Source organism: Symphalangus syndactylus, chromosome 12 (assembly GCF_028878055.3).
Source record: "Symphalangus syndactylus isolate Jambi chromosome 12, NHGRI_mSymSyn1-v2.1_pri, whole genome shotgun sequence".
In the NCBI taxonomy this organism is placed as follows: domain Eukaryota; kingdom Metazoa; phylum Chordata; class Mammalia; order Primates; family Hylobatidae; genus Symphalangus; species Symphalangus syndactylus.
In genome coordinates this window covers 85,991,253-86,007,263 of record NC_072441.2, presented here as the reverse complement: position 1 = coordinate 86,007,263, position 16,011 = coordinate 85,991,253, and positions in this window count along the sequence as shown.

Sequence of the window (16,011 nt, the reverse complement as noted above, 5' to 3'; positions counted from 1 at the left end):
CCAGTTTCCACTGTCTTTCTCACACTTACCCTTTTAGTATATCTTTACATCAGAGCCTATTCTCACTCATGGTTTACCAAAGGGAAACCCACATGAGAAGCTTAGGTGTTGTGGCTAACGCATATTAAAAAGATTATTTTAATTTTATGAAGATCAGATTTGGGTGGGGACACAGAGTGAAACCATATCATTCTGCCCCTGACCTCTTCCAAATCCCATGTTTTCACATTTCAAAATACAATCATGCCTTCCCAACAGTCCCTTAAAGTCCTAACTCATTCCAGCCTTAATACAAAAAGCCAAGTCCAAAGTCTCATCAGAGACAAAGCAAGTACCTTCCAACTAGGAACCTGTGAAATTAAAAGCAAGTCAGTTACTTCCAAGATACAATGGAGGTACAGGCATTGGATAAATGCTTCCATTTTAAATGGGAGAAATTGGCCAAAACAAAGAGGCTACAGGCCCCATGCAGGTCCAAAATTCAGTGGGGCAGTCATTACATCTTAAAGCTCCAACATAATCCCCTTTGACTCCATGTCTCACATCCAGGACACACTGATGCAAAGAGTGGGCTTCCATGGCCTTGCGCAGCTCTGCCTTTGTGGCTTTGCAGGGTACAGCCCCCATCCCAGCTGCTTTCATGGCTGTCATTGAGTGTCTGCAGCTTTTCCAGGTGCACGATGCAAGCTGTCAGTGGACCTACCATTCTGGGGTCTAGAGGATGCTGGGCTTCTTCTCACAGCTCCATTAGGCAGTGCCCCAGTAGGGATTCTGTGTGGGGGCTCCAACCCCACATTTCCCTTCTGCACTGCACTAGCAGAGCTTCTCCATGAGTACTTCATCCCTGCAGCAGACTTCTGCCTGGACATCCAGGAGTTTCCATACATCCTCTGAAATCTAGAGAGAGGTTCCCAAACCTCAATTCTTAACTTCTGTGCACCTGCAGGCCCAAGACCACATGGAAGCCACTAAGGGTTGGGGCTTGCACCCTTTGAAGCAATGACCTAAGCTGTATGTTAGCCCTTTAGCCATAGCTGAGATGCAGGACACCAAGTTCTGAGACTGCACAAATCAGCAAGGCCCTGGGCCTGGCCTATGAAACCATCTTTTCCTCATAGGCCTACCAGCCTGTGATGAGAGGGGCTTCTCTGAAGACCTCTGACAGACTTGGAGACATTTTCCCCATTGTCTTGGCAATTAACATTTGGATCCTCATTACTTGTGCAAATTTCTGCCTCTGACTTGAATTTCTCCCTAGAAAACAAGTTTGTCTTTTTTATCACATGGTCAGAAGGCAAATTCTCCAAACTTTTATGCTCTATCACCTCTTGAACACTTTGCTGCTTAGAAATTTCTTCCAGCACATACCCTAAATCAACTCTCTCAAGTTTAAAGTTCCCAAGATCTGTAGAGCAGGGGCAAAATGCCACTAGCCTTTTTGCTAAAGCAGAGAAAGAGTGACTTTTACTCCAGTACCCAATAAGTTCGTCATCTTCATCTGAGACCACCTCAGCCTGGAATTCATTGTCCACATCACTAACAGCATTTTTGTCAAAATCATTCAACAATCCTCTAGAAAGTTCCAAACTTTCCCACATCTTCTTGTCTCCTTCTGAGTCCTCCAAACTGTTCCAATCTCTGCCCATTACTCAGTTCCAAAGTCGCTTCCACATTTTTGGGTATTTTTATAGCAGTACCCCACTCCCAGTACCAACTTAATACATTAGTCCATTTTCACACTGCTGTGAAGACATATCCAAGACTGGGTAATTTATTAAAAAAAGAGACTTACTAGATTTACCGATCCACGTGGCTGGGAAGGCCTCAGGAAACTTACAATCGTGGAAGAAGATGTAAGAAAAGCAAAGACCTTCACATGGCAGCAGGAAACAGTGAGTTAGCAAGAGCAGGGAAGACTGCCTTACAAAACCATCAAATCTTGTGAGAACTCACTCACTATCACGAGAACAGCATGGGAGAAACTGACCCCATAATCCAATCACCTCCCAACAGGTCCCTCCCTTGACACATGGGAATTATGGGGATTACAATTCAAGATGAGATTTGAGTTTGAGAACAAAACTATATCAATGGTTTTGCATCACATAATTTTTTACAGGTGTGTTCTGGAATAGTTTCTATAAATTGATCCATTCTTGTAAAAACAATCAAAAGGGATTTGAATAAATATATAGATGTGGCTATAAATATAAATTTAGACACTCATCAAACTGTTGAAAGTGGTTATTTCTGGTTGATAATGAACAGTATTTATTATTCTTTATCTATTCAAACTTTGATTTCTTATAGTGCTATGTTGACAAAAGTTTTGGGAAACAGACAATTCCTCACTCTGCAGGTGGAAGAGTCATTACTAAGTCTTTTTTGGCAATCAGCAACAATATTTTTAAATGTGCATCCCTTTAGCCCTTTAATTCTACACAAGATTGTTGATAAGAAAAAGTTGGTTCTGTATAAATTACATCAGCAGAAAATTGGTTAAATAAATTATGGCACATCCATAATATGTAGACTGTTATCACTATATAATTATATAACTAGAAAGTCCAAAAAAGTCAAACAAAAAGGATACAGTGTTGAAAAGTGTCGATAAATTAATAAAAATTAATTATATCCATACATGCCAGTTGTAAGTTGTCGGAAATTCAATTGTTTTTAAAAAGGAGATAATATTTATGACAATAATAAAGATGATTACATTTCTAGAAGTTCACATACAGAAAATAAACAATAAATAATAACATCCAAAAATAAGAAATAAGGGAAACCTTGAACTAAGAGAGAAAAATATCACAGTTATTTTAAAAAGAAGACATACACATGGCCAATGAGCATATAAAGGTGTTAGACATCACTAATCATTAAAGAAATACAAATCAAAACCACCATGAGATACCATCTCACCCTAGGCAGAATGGCTATTATTAAAAAACCAAAAAATAACAGATGCTGGTGAGGTTGTGGAAAAAAGAAAATGCCTATACACTGCTGGTGGAAATGTAAATTAGTTCAGCCATTGTGGAAAGCAGTTTGGTAATTTCTCAAATAACTTAAAACAGAATTGCCATTTGAACAAGCAGTCCCATTACTGAGTATATACCCAAAGGAATATAAATCATTCCACCAGAAAGACACATGCACATGTATGTTCACTGCAGCACTATACACAATAACAAAGACATGGAATCAACCTAAATGCCCATCAACAGTAGACTGGATAAAAATAAAAATGTGGTACATATAATAATGGAATACTATGCACCCATAAAAAATAATGAGATCATGTCCTTTGTAGCAACATGGATGGAGCTGGAGGTCATTATCCTTGGTAAACAAACATAGGAAGGGAAAACCAAATACCACCTGTTCTCACTTATAAGTGGGGGCTAAATTTTGAGTACATATGGACACAAAGAAGGGAACAACAGACACCAGGGCCTACTTGAGGGTGGAGGTTGGGAGGAGGCTAAGGATTGAAAAAGAACCTGTTGGGTACTATGTTTATCACCTAAGTGACAAAATAATCTGTATTCCAAACCCCTAAGACATGCAATTTACCTATATAGCAGACCTGTGCATGTACCCCTGAACCTGAAATAAAAGTTAGAAAAAATATAAAACTAAAAAAATTTAAAGAACAAAATATATCCTGGTTCTTACCTGAGATAATTAATGATAACAAAATGTCTCCATCTCATATATTTAATATAGCTGAAATTGATATTAGAAATTATAAAATCAGATTTCAAAGGAAAATAAACATATAATCAGAGCCATTCTGTTATTCAAGCAATATTCCCAAGACTTTCTATTTTTTCCAAGACTCTTGACTGAGAAGAGGGTGTCCAGAGTTGCCAACACAACTCCTCTGTTCATTGGGAAAAAATTCTCAATTATACTTGAAAAGAATAGCTCTTTTGGCTGGGCACAGTGGCTCACATTTGTAATCCCCGAACTTTGGGAGGCCGAGTTGGGCAGATCACCTGAGGTCAGGAGTTCAAGACCAGCCTGGCCAATAAAGTGAAACCCTGTCTCTGTAATAATACAAAAATTAGCCGGGCGTGGTGGTGGCTGCCTGTAATCCCAGCTACTCTGGAGGCTGAGGCAGGAGAATTGCTTGAACCAGGGAGGCAGAGGTTGTAGTGAGTCAAGATATTGCCACTGCACTCCAGCCTGGGCAACAAGAGCAAAACTCCATCAAAAAAAAAAAAAAAAAAAGAAAAGAAAAGAAGAGAAAAAGAATAGTCCTTTCTATAAATTAGTCTATCATGAATTTTACTCCACACAATCTGGTCATTTTTCTCTGAATGGATAAAGCCAAGCCCCAAACCTACCAAAGTTGAGCACACACTATGAGTCATGCACTATATTGAGTTTTTATGTACATAAGTGCTGTGAGTATAGTGCATGACTCATAGACTCACAAAAGATTCCAAGAGTTCAGTATTATAATATCTATTTAAAGATGAGACTGAGGCGCAGGTAGTTTAAACAGTTTATCCAATAGTTTATCATATACAAAGTAAAGCAAAATCCAAAACCAGATTTGACCAACTCTGAAATCTGTGCTCTACATTGTCACACTACATTGCCTTCTAGTTACAAGGATGATACTAGAATTCAAAAGGACCAAACAATTTTATGGAAGGAGAATGTTATGCAGTTTACTAAACAACTGGCTTAAGCATGTGTAAATGATATTCAAGATTGTTCTATTATGAACCTCTAACCCTTCCCAATAAACAAAATGCAGATTCTCTTCTTTCATTGTCTTGGTTTTGCATTGTTCATTGATCTTTTATTTCTTCCCTCAGTGATCATTTTGTATGCAATTTGCATCAAAATGACTTTTCCATTGTCAGGATTTTAATGTTACCTGCAAAAAAATTCTTATTCACTGTGTTTAAAATTGCTCAAAGTACAGAATCTTTATCAAATCTGTTTTCAGAGGTTTGCTTTCCTGAGATGTCAATGTTAGTAGAAATATTTGTGTCTCTGCAGTAATTTGTGTCTCTGTTTATCAACATATATACTATTTCTTCATGAAATATACATCACAACCAACAAGCTTTTCAAAAAATCATTCTATTTAATGGAGAGTGAGCTTCTAAATAGTCTGATTAAATAAACACATAGATATGTAGGTGATAGATTATTAATGATAAAGAAGATAGATGATGATGATAGATATGATAGATAGATGATAGGTGATAGATGATAGATAGATAGATAGATAGATAGATAGATAGATAGATAGATAGATACATACATACATACATACATACATACAGGTAGATCTGCACAAAAGTTGTGGTCTCCAAAATACCTCCTCTGTCACAGGATCAATCACTTCCCCCCACCTGTACCATCTCAGTTTTATTCCTTAACTTCAGCACTCACTATTTGAAAGCTACTGAAGCATCAGCACTAAGCTGGCAGTAGATGTACAGATGCAAAGCATCAACCAACCAGTAGGCTCAAAAAAGACATTCCTCCCATTGCTCAAAAGATTCCTCATCTATTCTTCAATTGACTGACATACATTGAGTAACTAGCATTCAAAAGATAAATAAAACAAAACCCCCCTCTGTGCTTAAGTTTTGGGAAAATGGACAGAATTACTTTTATTTATAATTTCCTCTGAGGTAGAAAGGAATAACTGAAATTGTTAGCCTGTATCACTTGATATTACAATGAACTTTTTTAGCTTTGAGAAAAATGAATCTTAAGAAATAAGTTCACTGATGACCAATAAACATCAACTGACACAATTTATCAACATCACTCATTTTACATCAGCCATTGTTCATGACTTTATGTAAACAACACTAGAATGCTTTGAAAGCCTTAAAAATTACTCAAATATTGAAGTATCAAGTGTATTTCAAATTTTATGGCTTTTCTATTTGGTATCAATAGCTTAGACAACAGAAAGTATAACACATATAAAAATGCAATCTACTTTGCAGTTTTTAATGTTAGGCAAATGAATTCAACTAGCAAACTAATTCACTGAGGAAAAATTTACTTCTTCTTAAAAAGGAAAATATAGATATATATTTTAATTTTGTAATAGGGTCCAGTATGTCTTGTTTCCAGATTGGAAGGTGCAAAATACAATCCAGAAATATGGGTGTGGCCTTTAGAAGGATTAAGGAATTCAAGGGGAGTCTATATGTGCTTCAAATTTGTTCCAAACTTTTTCCTCCTGGAGGCCCCAAGAAGGATAAAGCTATTTTATAACAATAGCCCATCAACGTGGACTCCCTGAAAGGTCCTTTGAAGGACAGGCACAAACAAAGTCACACTGCAAAGACTAAAATAAATACCCAGTATATCAATGTGCAGATATCATCACACTTCCACAAAGATAAAAAACCTTCTGGGAAGTATGACCTCACCAAATAGATAAAATAAGGTGCCAGAGACTGATCTAAAGTGATGGAGATGTGTGATCTCTCAAAGAAACAATTCAAAATAGCTCATTTAATAAAGCTCAAAAAACTTCAGGAAAACAGAGAATTGACTCAGTAACTTATCAGAGAAATTTAACAGAGAAATTGAAATAATTTTAAAAAATCAAACAGAAATTATAGAGCTGAAAACTACAACAAATTAAATAAAAAATGCTATAGGGAGCATCAACAGCAGAATTAGTCAAGCAGAAGAAAGAATTAGTGAGCTTGAAAACAGACTATTTGAAAATAGAAGAGAAAAAAGAAAAAAACAATGACCAAAACTTAAAGGAGCTTTGAGACCAAATCAAAAAAGCAAATATTCAGGTTATTGGAGTGAAGGAGGGAACTGAGAAAACAAAGAAGCAGAAAGCTTACTGAAATAAATAATAACAGAAAACTTTCCAAACTTGTAGAAAGACATAAATATCAGGTGTGGGAAGTTCAAAGATCACCAACCAGATTCAACTCAAATAAGAATACCCCAAGACATATTACAATCAAATTCTCAAAGGTCAAAGACAAAGAGAGAATCCTGAAAGCAGTAAAAGAAAAGAAGTAAATAGCATATGAGGGAGAAACAATATGTCTGGCAGGGGACTTCCTCAGCAAAAATCATACAGGACAGGAGAAAGTGGGACATTATAGTCAAAGTGCTGAGAGAAAAAGTTGCCAACCAAGAATCCTGTACCCAGCAAAGTTATCAATAAGAAATGAAAGAGAAGGTCAAGCACGGTGGCTCACACCTGTAATCCCAGCACTTTGGGAGGCCAAGGTGGGCAGATCACAAGGTCAGGTGTTCGAGACCAGCCTGGCCAATGCAGTGAAACCCTGTCTCTAATAAAAATACAAAAATTAGCTGGGCATGGTGGGGTGCGCCTGTAGTCCCAGCTACTCAAGAGGCTGAGGCAGGAGAATTGCTTGAACTAGGGAGGCAGAAGTTGCAGTGAGCCAAGATCACACCACTGCACTCCAGCCTGGACAACAGAGTGAGACACTACCTCAAAAAAAAAAGAAAGAAAGAAAGAAAGAAAGCAATAGAAAAGAAAAGAAATGAAAGTGCAACACTTTCTCAAACAAAAACTGAGGAAAATTATCAGTATTAGAACTGTCTACAAAAAAAAATGCTGAAGAGAATTCTTTAAACCAAAAGAAAAGGATGCTAATGTGATTGCTATGCTAATACAATTGTTGTATTTGAACAACGTGTATACTTAGTAAGAGACTAAAAGACAAAACCATTAAGAATAATAACTTTAAAAATCATACGAGACATGCAATATAAAAAATGTAAGATGTACATCAAAAAACCAAACTGTGGGGGGCAAGAAGGGAGTTAATGTGTATAGATTTTTTTGTTTCTTTCTTTTATCTTTTTGGTGATCAAAGTTAAGTTGATATCAGTCTTAAATATTTGCCATAACTGTAGGATGTTTTTTGCAAGCCCCATGGTAACCATAAAGGAAAAACCTATAATAGATATATTAAAAATAAAAAGCAATGAATGAAAACATGCTGCCATGGAAAATCATTTAAGCACAAAGGAATACTGTACAAAAGAAAAGAAGGAAGGGAGGAGTTAGAAAACAAGTAACAACATGGCAGTAATAAGTCCTTACCTATCAATACTAACATTAAATATAAGTGAACTAAATTCTCCAATTATAAGACATAGAGTGGCTGGGTGGATTAAAAAGGAAGTGACCTTCACATTTATATGTGACCTTCAAGAAACTCACTTCACCTATAGATTGAAAGTGAGAAGATGTAAAAAGATATTCCATGCAAATGAAAACAAACAAACAAAAAGGCAGGAGTAGTTACACTTATACAAGATATAATAGACTTTAACTTAAATACTGTAAAAAGAGAAAAGGGTGGTCACTATATAATGATAAAGTGGTCAATTCCACAAGAGGATATAAAAATTATAAACATCTAGGCACCCAACACTGGAGCTCCCGAGTACATAAAGCAGACAACAATAGATCTAAAGGGAGAAATAGACTTCAATATATTAGCAGTAGAGGACATTAACGCTCCAATTTCAGTAGTGAACAGATTATCCAAACAGAAAATCAACAAAGAAACACCAGAGTAAAACTACACACTAGACATAATAATAGGCCCATAATAGGACCAACTGACATTTACAGAACATTTCACCCACCTGCTACAGAATACACATTCTTTTCATCAGTTCCTGGAACATCCTCCAGAATAGACCATTTCTTAGGCCAGAAAATAAGTTTTAACAAATTCAAAAAAGCAGAAATTATATCAAACATATTTTATGACCACAATGGAATAAAACTAGAAATCAATAACAAGAGAAACCTTGAAAACTTCACAAACACATGGAAATTAAACAATAAGCTCTTCAATGACCAAAGAAGAAATTAAGAAGAAAATTTTAAAATTTCTTGAAATAAATTAAAGTGGAAATGCAACATACCAAAGTCCATGGAATACAGCAAAAGCTATATTAGGAAGGAAGTTTATATAAAGAAATACTTAAATCAAAAAACTTGAAAGACTTCAAATAAACAACTAACAGTGCATGTAAAGAAACCAGAAAAGCAAGAACAAACCAAACAGAAAATTAGTGAAGAAAAGAAACAATAAAGATCAAAGGAGAAATAAATGAAATTGATACTAAAAAAATACAGAAGATTAACAAAATGAAAAGTTATCTTTTTGGTTTTTTTGTTTGTTTGTTTGTTTTTTGTTTTTTATTCTGAAACAAGGTCTTGCTTTGATGCCCAGGCAACAAAGTGTAGTGGTCCAGTCACAGCTCACTGTTGCCTATATCTGCTGGGCTCAAGAGCCTCTCACCTTGGCCTTCCAAGTAGCTGAGACCAGAGGTATGGGCCACCACACTTGGCTATTATTATTTTTCTTTTAGAGATGGGGTCTCAATATGTTGCCCAGGCTGGTCTCAAACTCCCGGGCTCTAGTGATCCTACCACCTCAGCATCTCAAAGTGTTGGGATTACAGGTATGAACCACCATGCCTGGACACCTTTCTGAAAAGATAAACAAAAAAAGATAAACCTTTACCTAGACTATAAAAAAAGAGAAAATACCCAAAAGAATAAAATCAGAAATTGAAAAGGAGACATAACAATTGAGACCAAAAGATACAAAGTATTGTTAGAGACTATGATGTACAACTACACATCAACAAATTGGAAAACCTAGAAAAAACAGACAAATTTCTGGACACATACAACCTACAAATACAGAACCATGAAAAAATAGAAAACCAAATAAACCAATAATGAGTAATGAGGTTGAAGCCATAATAGTCTCCCATCGAAGAAAAGCTCAGGACCTGATGGCTTCATTGCTGAATTCTACCAAATACTTAAAGAAAAACTAATGTCAATTTTATTCAAACTCTTTAAAAAAATTAAAGAAGACAGAATACTTTCAAACTCATTCTACAAGGCCAGTATTACCCCAATGCCAAAACCAGACAAGAACACAGCAAAAAAGAAAACTACAGGCCAATATCTCTGATGAAAATAGATGCAAAAATTCTCCACAAAATAATAACAAACAGAATTCAACAACACATTAGAAAGATAATTCACCATCATTAAATTGGATTTGTCCTAGAGATGCAAGGATGGTTCAACATACAAAAATCAATAAATGTGATATCAAATTAATAGAATCAAGAACAAAAACCGTAAGATTATCTCAAAAGATGCAGAAAAAGGATTTGAAAAAATTCAACATTCTTTTATTATAAAAGCTCTTATAAAACAAAATATAGAAGAACATATCTCAAACTAATAAAGACCACATGTGACAAACCAGCAACTAACACTGTACTGAACTGGGAAAAATTAAAAGGCTTTTGTCTAAGATCTAGAACAAGACAAGAATGCCCACTTTTACCACTTTTATTTAACATGTACTGGAAGTCCTGTCGGAGTAATTAGGCGAGAGAAAAAAAGGAAAAAAAAGAAAGGAAGGAAAGAAGGAAGGAAGGAAGGAAGGAAGGAAGGAAAGAAGGAAGGGAAAGAAGAAAGAAAGAAAGAAAGAAAGAAAGAAAGAAAGAAAGAAAGAAAGAAAGAAAGAAAGAGAAAGAAAGAGAGAAAGGAAAGAAGAAAGAAAGAAAGAAAGAAAGAAAGAAAGAAAGAAAGAAAGAAAGAAAGAAAGAAAGAAAGAGAAAAGAAAGAAAGAAAGAGAAAGGAAGGAAGGAAGGGGAAAAGAAAAGAAGGAAGGAAGGAAAGAAAGAAAAAGAAAGGAAAGAAAGAAAGAAAGAAAGAAAGAAAGAAAGAAAGAAAGAAAGAAGAAAGAAAGAGCAAGCAAGCTGTTATAGCTGATAAATGAATTCAGTAAAGTTACAGGATATAAAACCAACACAAAAATATTAGAAAAGTAGCATTGCTATATGCCAACAGCAAACAATCTGAAAAAGAAATCAAATTTACAATAGGTACAAAGAATATAAAACATATAAAAATCAATTTAGCCAAATAAGCAAAAGATCTATACAAAGAAAACTAAAAAATATTTTATTGAGGATTTTTGCATCCATGTTCATCAGGGATATTGGCCAGAAATTTTCTTTTTTGTTGTGTCTCTGCCAGGTTTTGGTATCAGGTTGATGCTGGCCTCATAAAATGAGTTAGGGAGGAGTCCCTCTTTTTCTATTGTTTGGAATAGTTTCAGAAGGTACCAGCCCCCCTTTGCACTTCTGGTAGAATTCAGCTGTGAATCCGTCTGGTCCTGAGCTTTTTTTGGTTGGTAGGCTACTAATTACTGCCTCAATTTCAGAGCTTGTTATTGGTCTATTCAGGGATTTGGCTTCTTCCTGGTTTAGTCTTGGGAGGGTGTATGTGTCCAGGAGTTTATCCATTTCTTCTAGATTTTCTAGTTCATTTGCATAGAGGTGTTTATAGTATTCTCTGATGGTAGTTTGTATATCCATAGGATCAGTGGTGATATCCCCTTTATCATTTTTTATTGTGTCTATTTGATTCTTCTCTGTTTTCTTCTTTATTAGTCTGGCTAGCAGTCAATCTATTTTGTTAATCTTTTAAAAAAGCCAGATCCTGGCTTTTTTAAGGGTTTTTTATGTTTCTATCTCCTTCAGTTCTGCTCTGATCTTAGTTACTTCTTGTCTTCGGCTAGCTTTTGAATTTGTTTGCTCTTGCTTCTCTAGTTCTTTTAATTATGATGTTAGGGTGTTGATTTTAGATCTTTCTCACTTTCTCCTGTGGACATTTAGTGACAGAGATTCTGGTATGTTGTGTCATTGTTCTCATTGTTTTCAAAGAACTTATTTATTTCTGCCTTAATTTCATTATTTACCCAATAGTCATTAAGGAGCAGGTGGTTCAGTTTCCATGTAGTTGTGTGGTTTTGAGTGAGTTTCTTAATCCTGAGTTCTAATTTGATTGCATTGTGGTCTGAGAGACTGTTTGTTATGATTTCCATTCTTTTGCATTTGGTGAGGAGTGTTTTACTTCCAATTAAGTGGTCAATTTTGGAATAAGTGTGATGTGGTGCTGAGAAGAATGTATATTCTGTCAATTTGGAGTGGAGTGTTCTGTAGATGCCTATTAGGTCCGCTTGGTCCAGAGCTGAATTCAAGTCCTGAATATCTTTGTTAATTTTCTGTCTCGTTGGTCTGTCTAATATTGACAGTGGGGTGTTAAAGTCTCCTACCATTATTGTGTGGGAATCTAAGTCTCTTTATAGGTCTCTAAGAACTTGTTTTATGAATCTGGGTGCTCCTGGATTGGGTGCATATATATTTAGGATAGTTAGCTCTTCTTGTTGTATTGATCCCTTTACCACTATGTAATGCCCTTCTCTGTCTTTTTTGACCTTTGTTGATTTAAAGTCTGTTTTGTCAGAGATTAGGATTGCAACTCTTGCTTTTTTTTTTTTTTTTTTTTTTTTTTTGCTTTCCATTTGCTTGGTAAATTTTCCTCCATCCCTTTGTTTTGAGCCTATTTGTGGTCTTTGCACGTGAGATGGGTCTCTTGAATACAGCACACCAATGGGCCTTGACTATCCAATTTGCCAGTCTGTGTCTTTTAACTGGTGCATTTAACCTATTTACATTTAAGGTTAATATTGATATGTGTTGTGTGATGGTGCTGGGAAATTTGGTTAACTATAATCAAAAGAATGAACCTTAGATCTATATCTCTTACCATCCACACACAAAAATAGATTAAAGGCTTAAATCTAAGACCTGAAATTGTGAAACTACTAGAAGAAAGCATTGGGAAAATGCTCCAGGACATTGGTCTAGGCAAAAATTTTCTGTGTAAAACCTCACAAGCACAGTCCATCGAAGCAAGAAATAGACAAATGTTATTCCATCAAGCTAAAAAGCTTCTGCACAGCAAAGGAAACAATCAGCAAGTGAAGGAAGACACAACCTATAGAATAGGAGAAAATATTTGCAAACTACCAATCTGACAAGGGATTAATAAACCAGAGATTATAAGGAGCTCAAACAACTCAGTAGAAAAAAAAACCAGCAAATAATTTAATTAAAAAATGCACAAAAGACCTGAGTAGACATTTCTCAAAAGAAGACATACAATGGCCAACAAATATATGAAAAATATGCTCAACATCACTAATCATCAGGAGAATGCAAATCAAAACTACAGTGAGGTATTATCTTACTCCAGATAAAATTGCTTTTATCAAAATGACAGGAAATAACAGGTGCTGGTGATGATGTGGAGAAAGGGGAACCCTCATACACTTTTGGTGGGAATATAAATTAGTAAAGTCACAATGGAGAATAGTATGGAAATCCTCAAAAAACTAAAAATATAACTGCTCTACCATCCAGCAATCCTGCTACTATGTATATCCAAAAGAAAGGAAATCAATATACTAAAGGGATACTGACACTCTCATGTTTATCACAGCACTATGAACAATAGAAAAGATATAGAATCAACCTAAGTGCCCATCAACAAATGAATGGAGAAAATGTGGTAAATATACACAATGGAATATTATACAGCCATAAGAAAGAATGAAATCCTGTCATCTGCAGCAACATGGATGGAAGTGGAGGTCATCATATCAAGTTAAATAATCCAGGCACAGATAAACAGTTATTGCATGTTCTCACTCATATGTGGGAGCCAAAAATTGGATTTTATGAAGAGAGAGTGGAATGATAGTTACCAGAGGCTGGGAAGGGAAGGGGAGAGAGAGGTATGAAGAGAAGTTGGTTAATGTGTACAAAAATACAGTTAGCTAGAAAGAATAAATTCTAGTATTCAATCACAAAGTAGGGAAATTTTAGTTAAAATAAATAATAAATTATATATTTAAAAATAAAATAATATATTGTACATTTTAAAACATCCAGAAGAAATATAATGTTTCCAACATGAAGCAAGATAAATGTTTAAGGTGATGGATATCCCAATCACACTTATTTGATTATTACACAATGTATACATGTATCAAATATTACACATACCCCCAAAAATGTACAACTATGATGTATTAATTTAAAACATACAAAAAATTCCTTTCTCTGTTCTCTAGAGATATTATATTTTCACTTTTACACTTAAATCTATAATCCACTTAAAGTGATTTTTTTATGTTGTGTATAGTGAGAAAAAAAGTGTTTGTTTGTTTTTATTATAAGTACCCTGCTGTTCCAACACTATTTACTGAGTAAACTTTATTTTGCCTCTTGTTAATTTGGGTTGTCTTCTTAGTATGCGTTTGCGGGAGTTACTTTCGGTGATGGTCAGTCTGGTCAACCACAAGGGAGACACAGAGGAGGCAAAGGAAAAAACAAGTTTCTTATACTCAAGGTCCTAGAGGGACAGAGTCACTGCATGCTGAGAGGGAGTGATGTGGAAAAGAGCACCAAGGAAAAAGGCTCAGCCAAGCAAGTGGGGAGCAGAGAGCGGGCAAACACCAGAGGGTAAGTGCCTTTATTGGAACTCAGGTTGAGACACACAAGAAAAGGGATACACAAGAAAAATTTTACTGGTGTGTTGAACTGTTACTAGGTTATGGTCAAGAGAGGTTGGGAAAGGAAACTTGTGGCAGGGGCCAATCTTACCACACTGTTGCACCTGGTTGTCTGGGTAGGATGCTCTCAGCCTGTTTGTGGGTTGTTGAGGAAGCAAGAAAATATGAAGTTTTAAAATATACAATACAATATAACTTTGTCAGATAAATGCCTACCAAGTATTTTCTCCCATTTTGTGACTTGCCTTTACAGTTTCTTAACTGTAATTTGTAATTTCAAATTTTTTCGTTTGATAGAATTTATCATTATTTTCTTGTAGTTCATGCCTTATGTGTCCTGTTTAGAACTATTTCTCTGACCAAATGTCATAAAGATTTTCTTATGAAATGTAAATTTTTTAGCTCTTGTGTTTAGCTATGTAAGGCATCCTAAGTAAATTTTTATCATAGCATGAGGTCAAGGTTGATGTTAATTTTTTTCCCACACAAATATCCAATGATCTTAGCACTCTATTTTGAAGATTACCTGTTTTTTGTTTTTCCTTTGAATTACCTTGTCATTGTTGTCAACAACCAATTGCCTATATAAGTGTGGGTCTACTTCTGTACTATTCTGTTCCATTTATGCTAAAGCAGGGAACCCACTCAGAGATGTTTCTTTCCCAGGCTGGAGTGCAATGGCATAATCTTGGCTCTCTGCAACCTCCGCCTCCTGGGTTTAAGCGATTCTCCAGCCTCAGCCTCCCGAGTCACTGGTATTACAGGCATCCACCATCCCGCCTGGCTAATTTTTACATTTTTAGTAGAGACGGGGTTTCACCATGTTGGCTAGGCTGGTCTCAAACTCCTGACCACCAGTGATCCACCAGCCTTGGCCTCCCAAAGTGCTGGGATTACAGGCATGAGCCACCGCTCCCGGCCAATTTGTAGTCTTTTGAAAAACCTTCATACTCTTTTCAATAGTGGATATACTAATTTATATTCTCACCAATAGTTCCTTTTTCTTTGCATCCTCACCAGCATTTGTTATTTTTTGTCCTTTTCATAACAGCCATTCTAACTGGAGTGACCTGATGTCTCATTGTGGTTTTGGCCTGCATTTCTCTGATAATTAATGATGATGAGAATTTTTTCATATGCTGGTTTGGTCATGTGCATGTCTTCTTTTGAGAAATGTGTATTCAGATTTTTGTCCATTTTTAAATCAGATTGTTTTTGTTTGTTTGGTTTTTGCTGTTGAGTTGTTTGAATTCCTTGTATATCCTGTATATTGATCATTTGACAGACGAATAGTTTGTCTCTTTATTCTGTTGAGTGTTTCCTTTGCTGTGCAGAAGCTTTTTAGTTTGATGAAATCTCATTTGTCTATTTTCGCTTTTGTGGCCTTTGCTTTTAATGCCTCATTCATAAAATTTTTGCCTGGACAAATGTCCTGAAGTATTTTCCCTTTGTTTTTTTCCCAGTAGTTTTAGTTTCAGGTCTTACATTTAAGTCCTTAATCATTTTGAGTTGTTTTTTGTATATGGTAAGAGATAGGTGTCTAGTT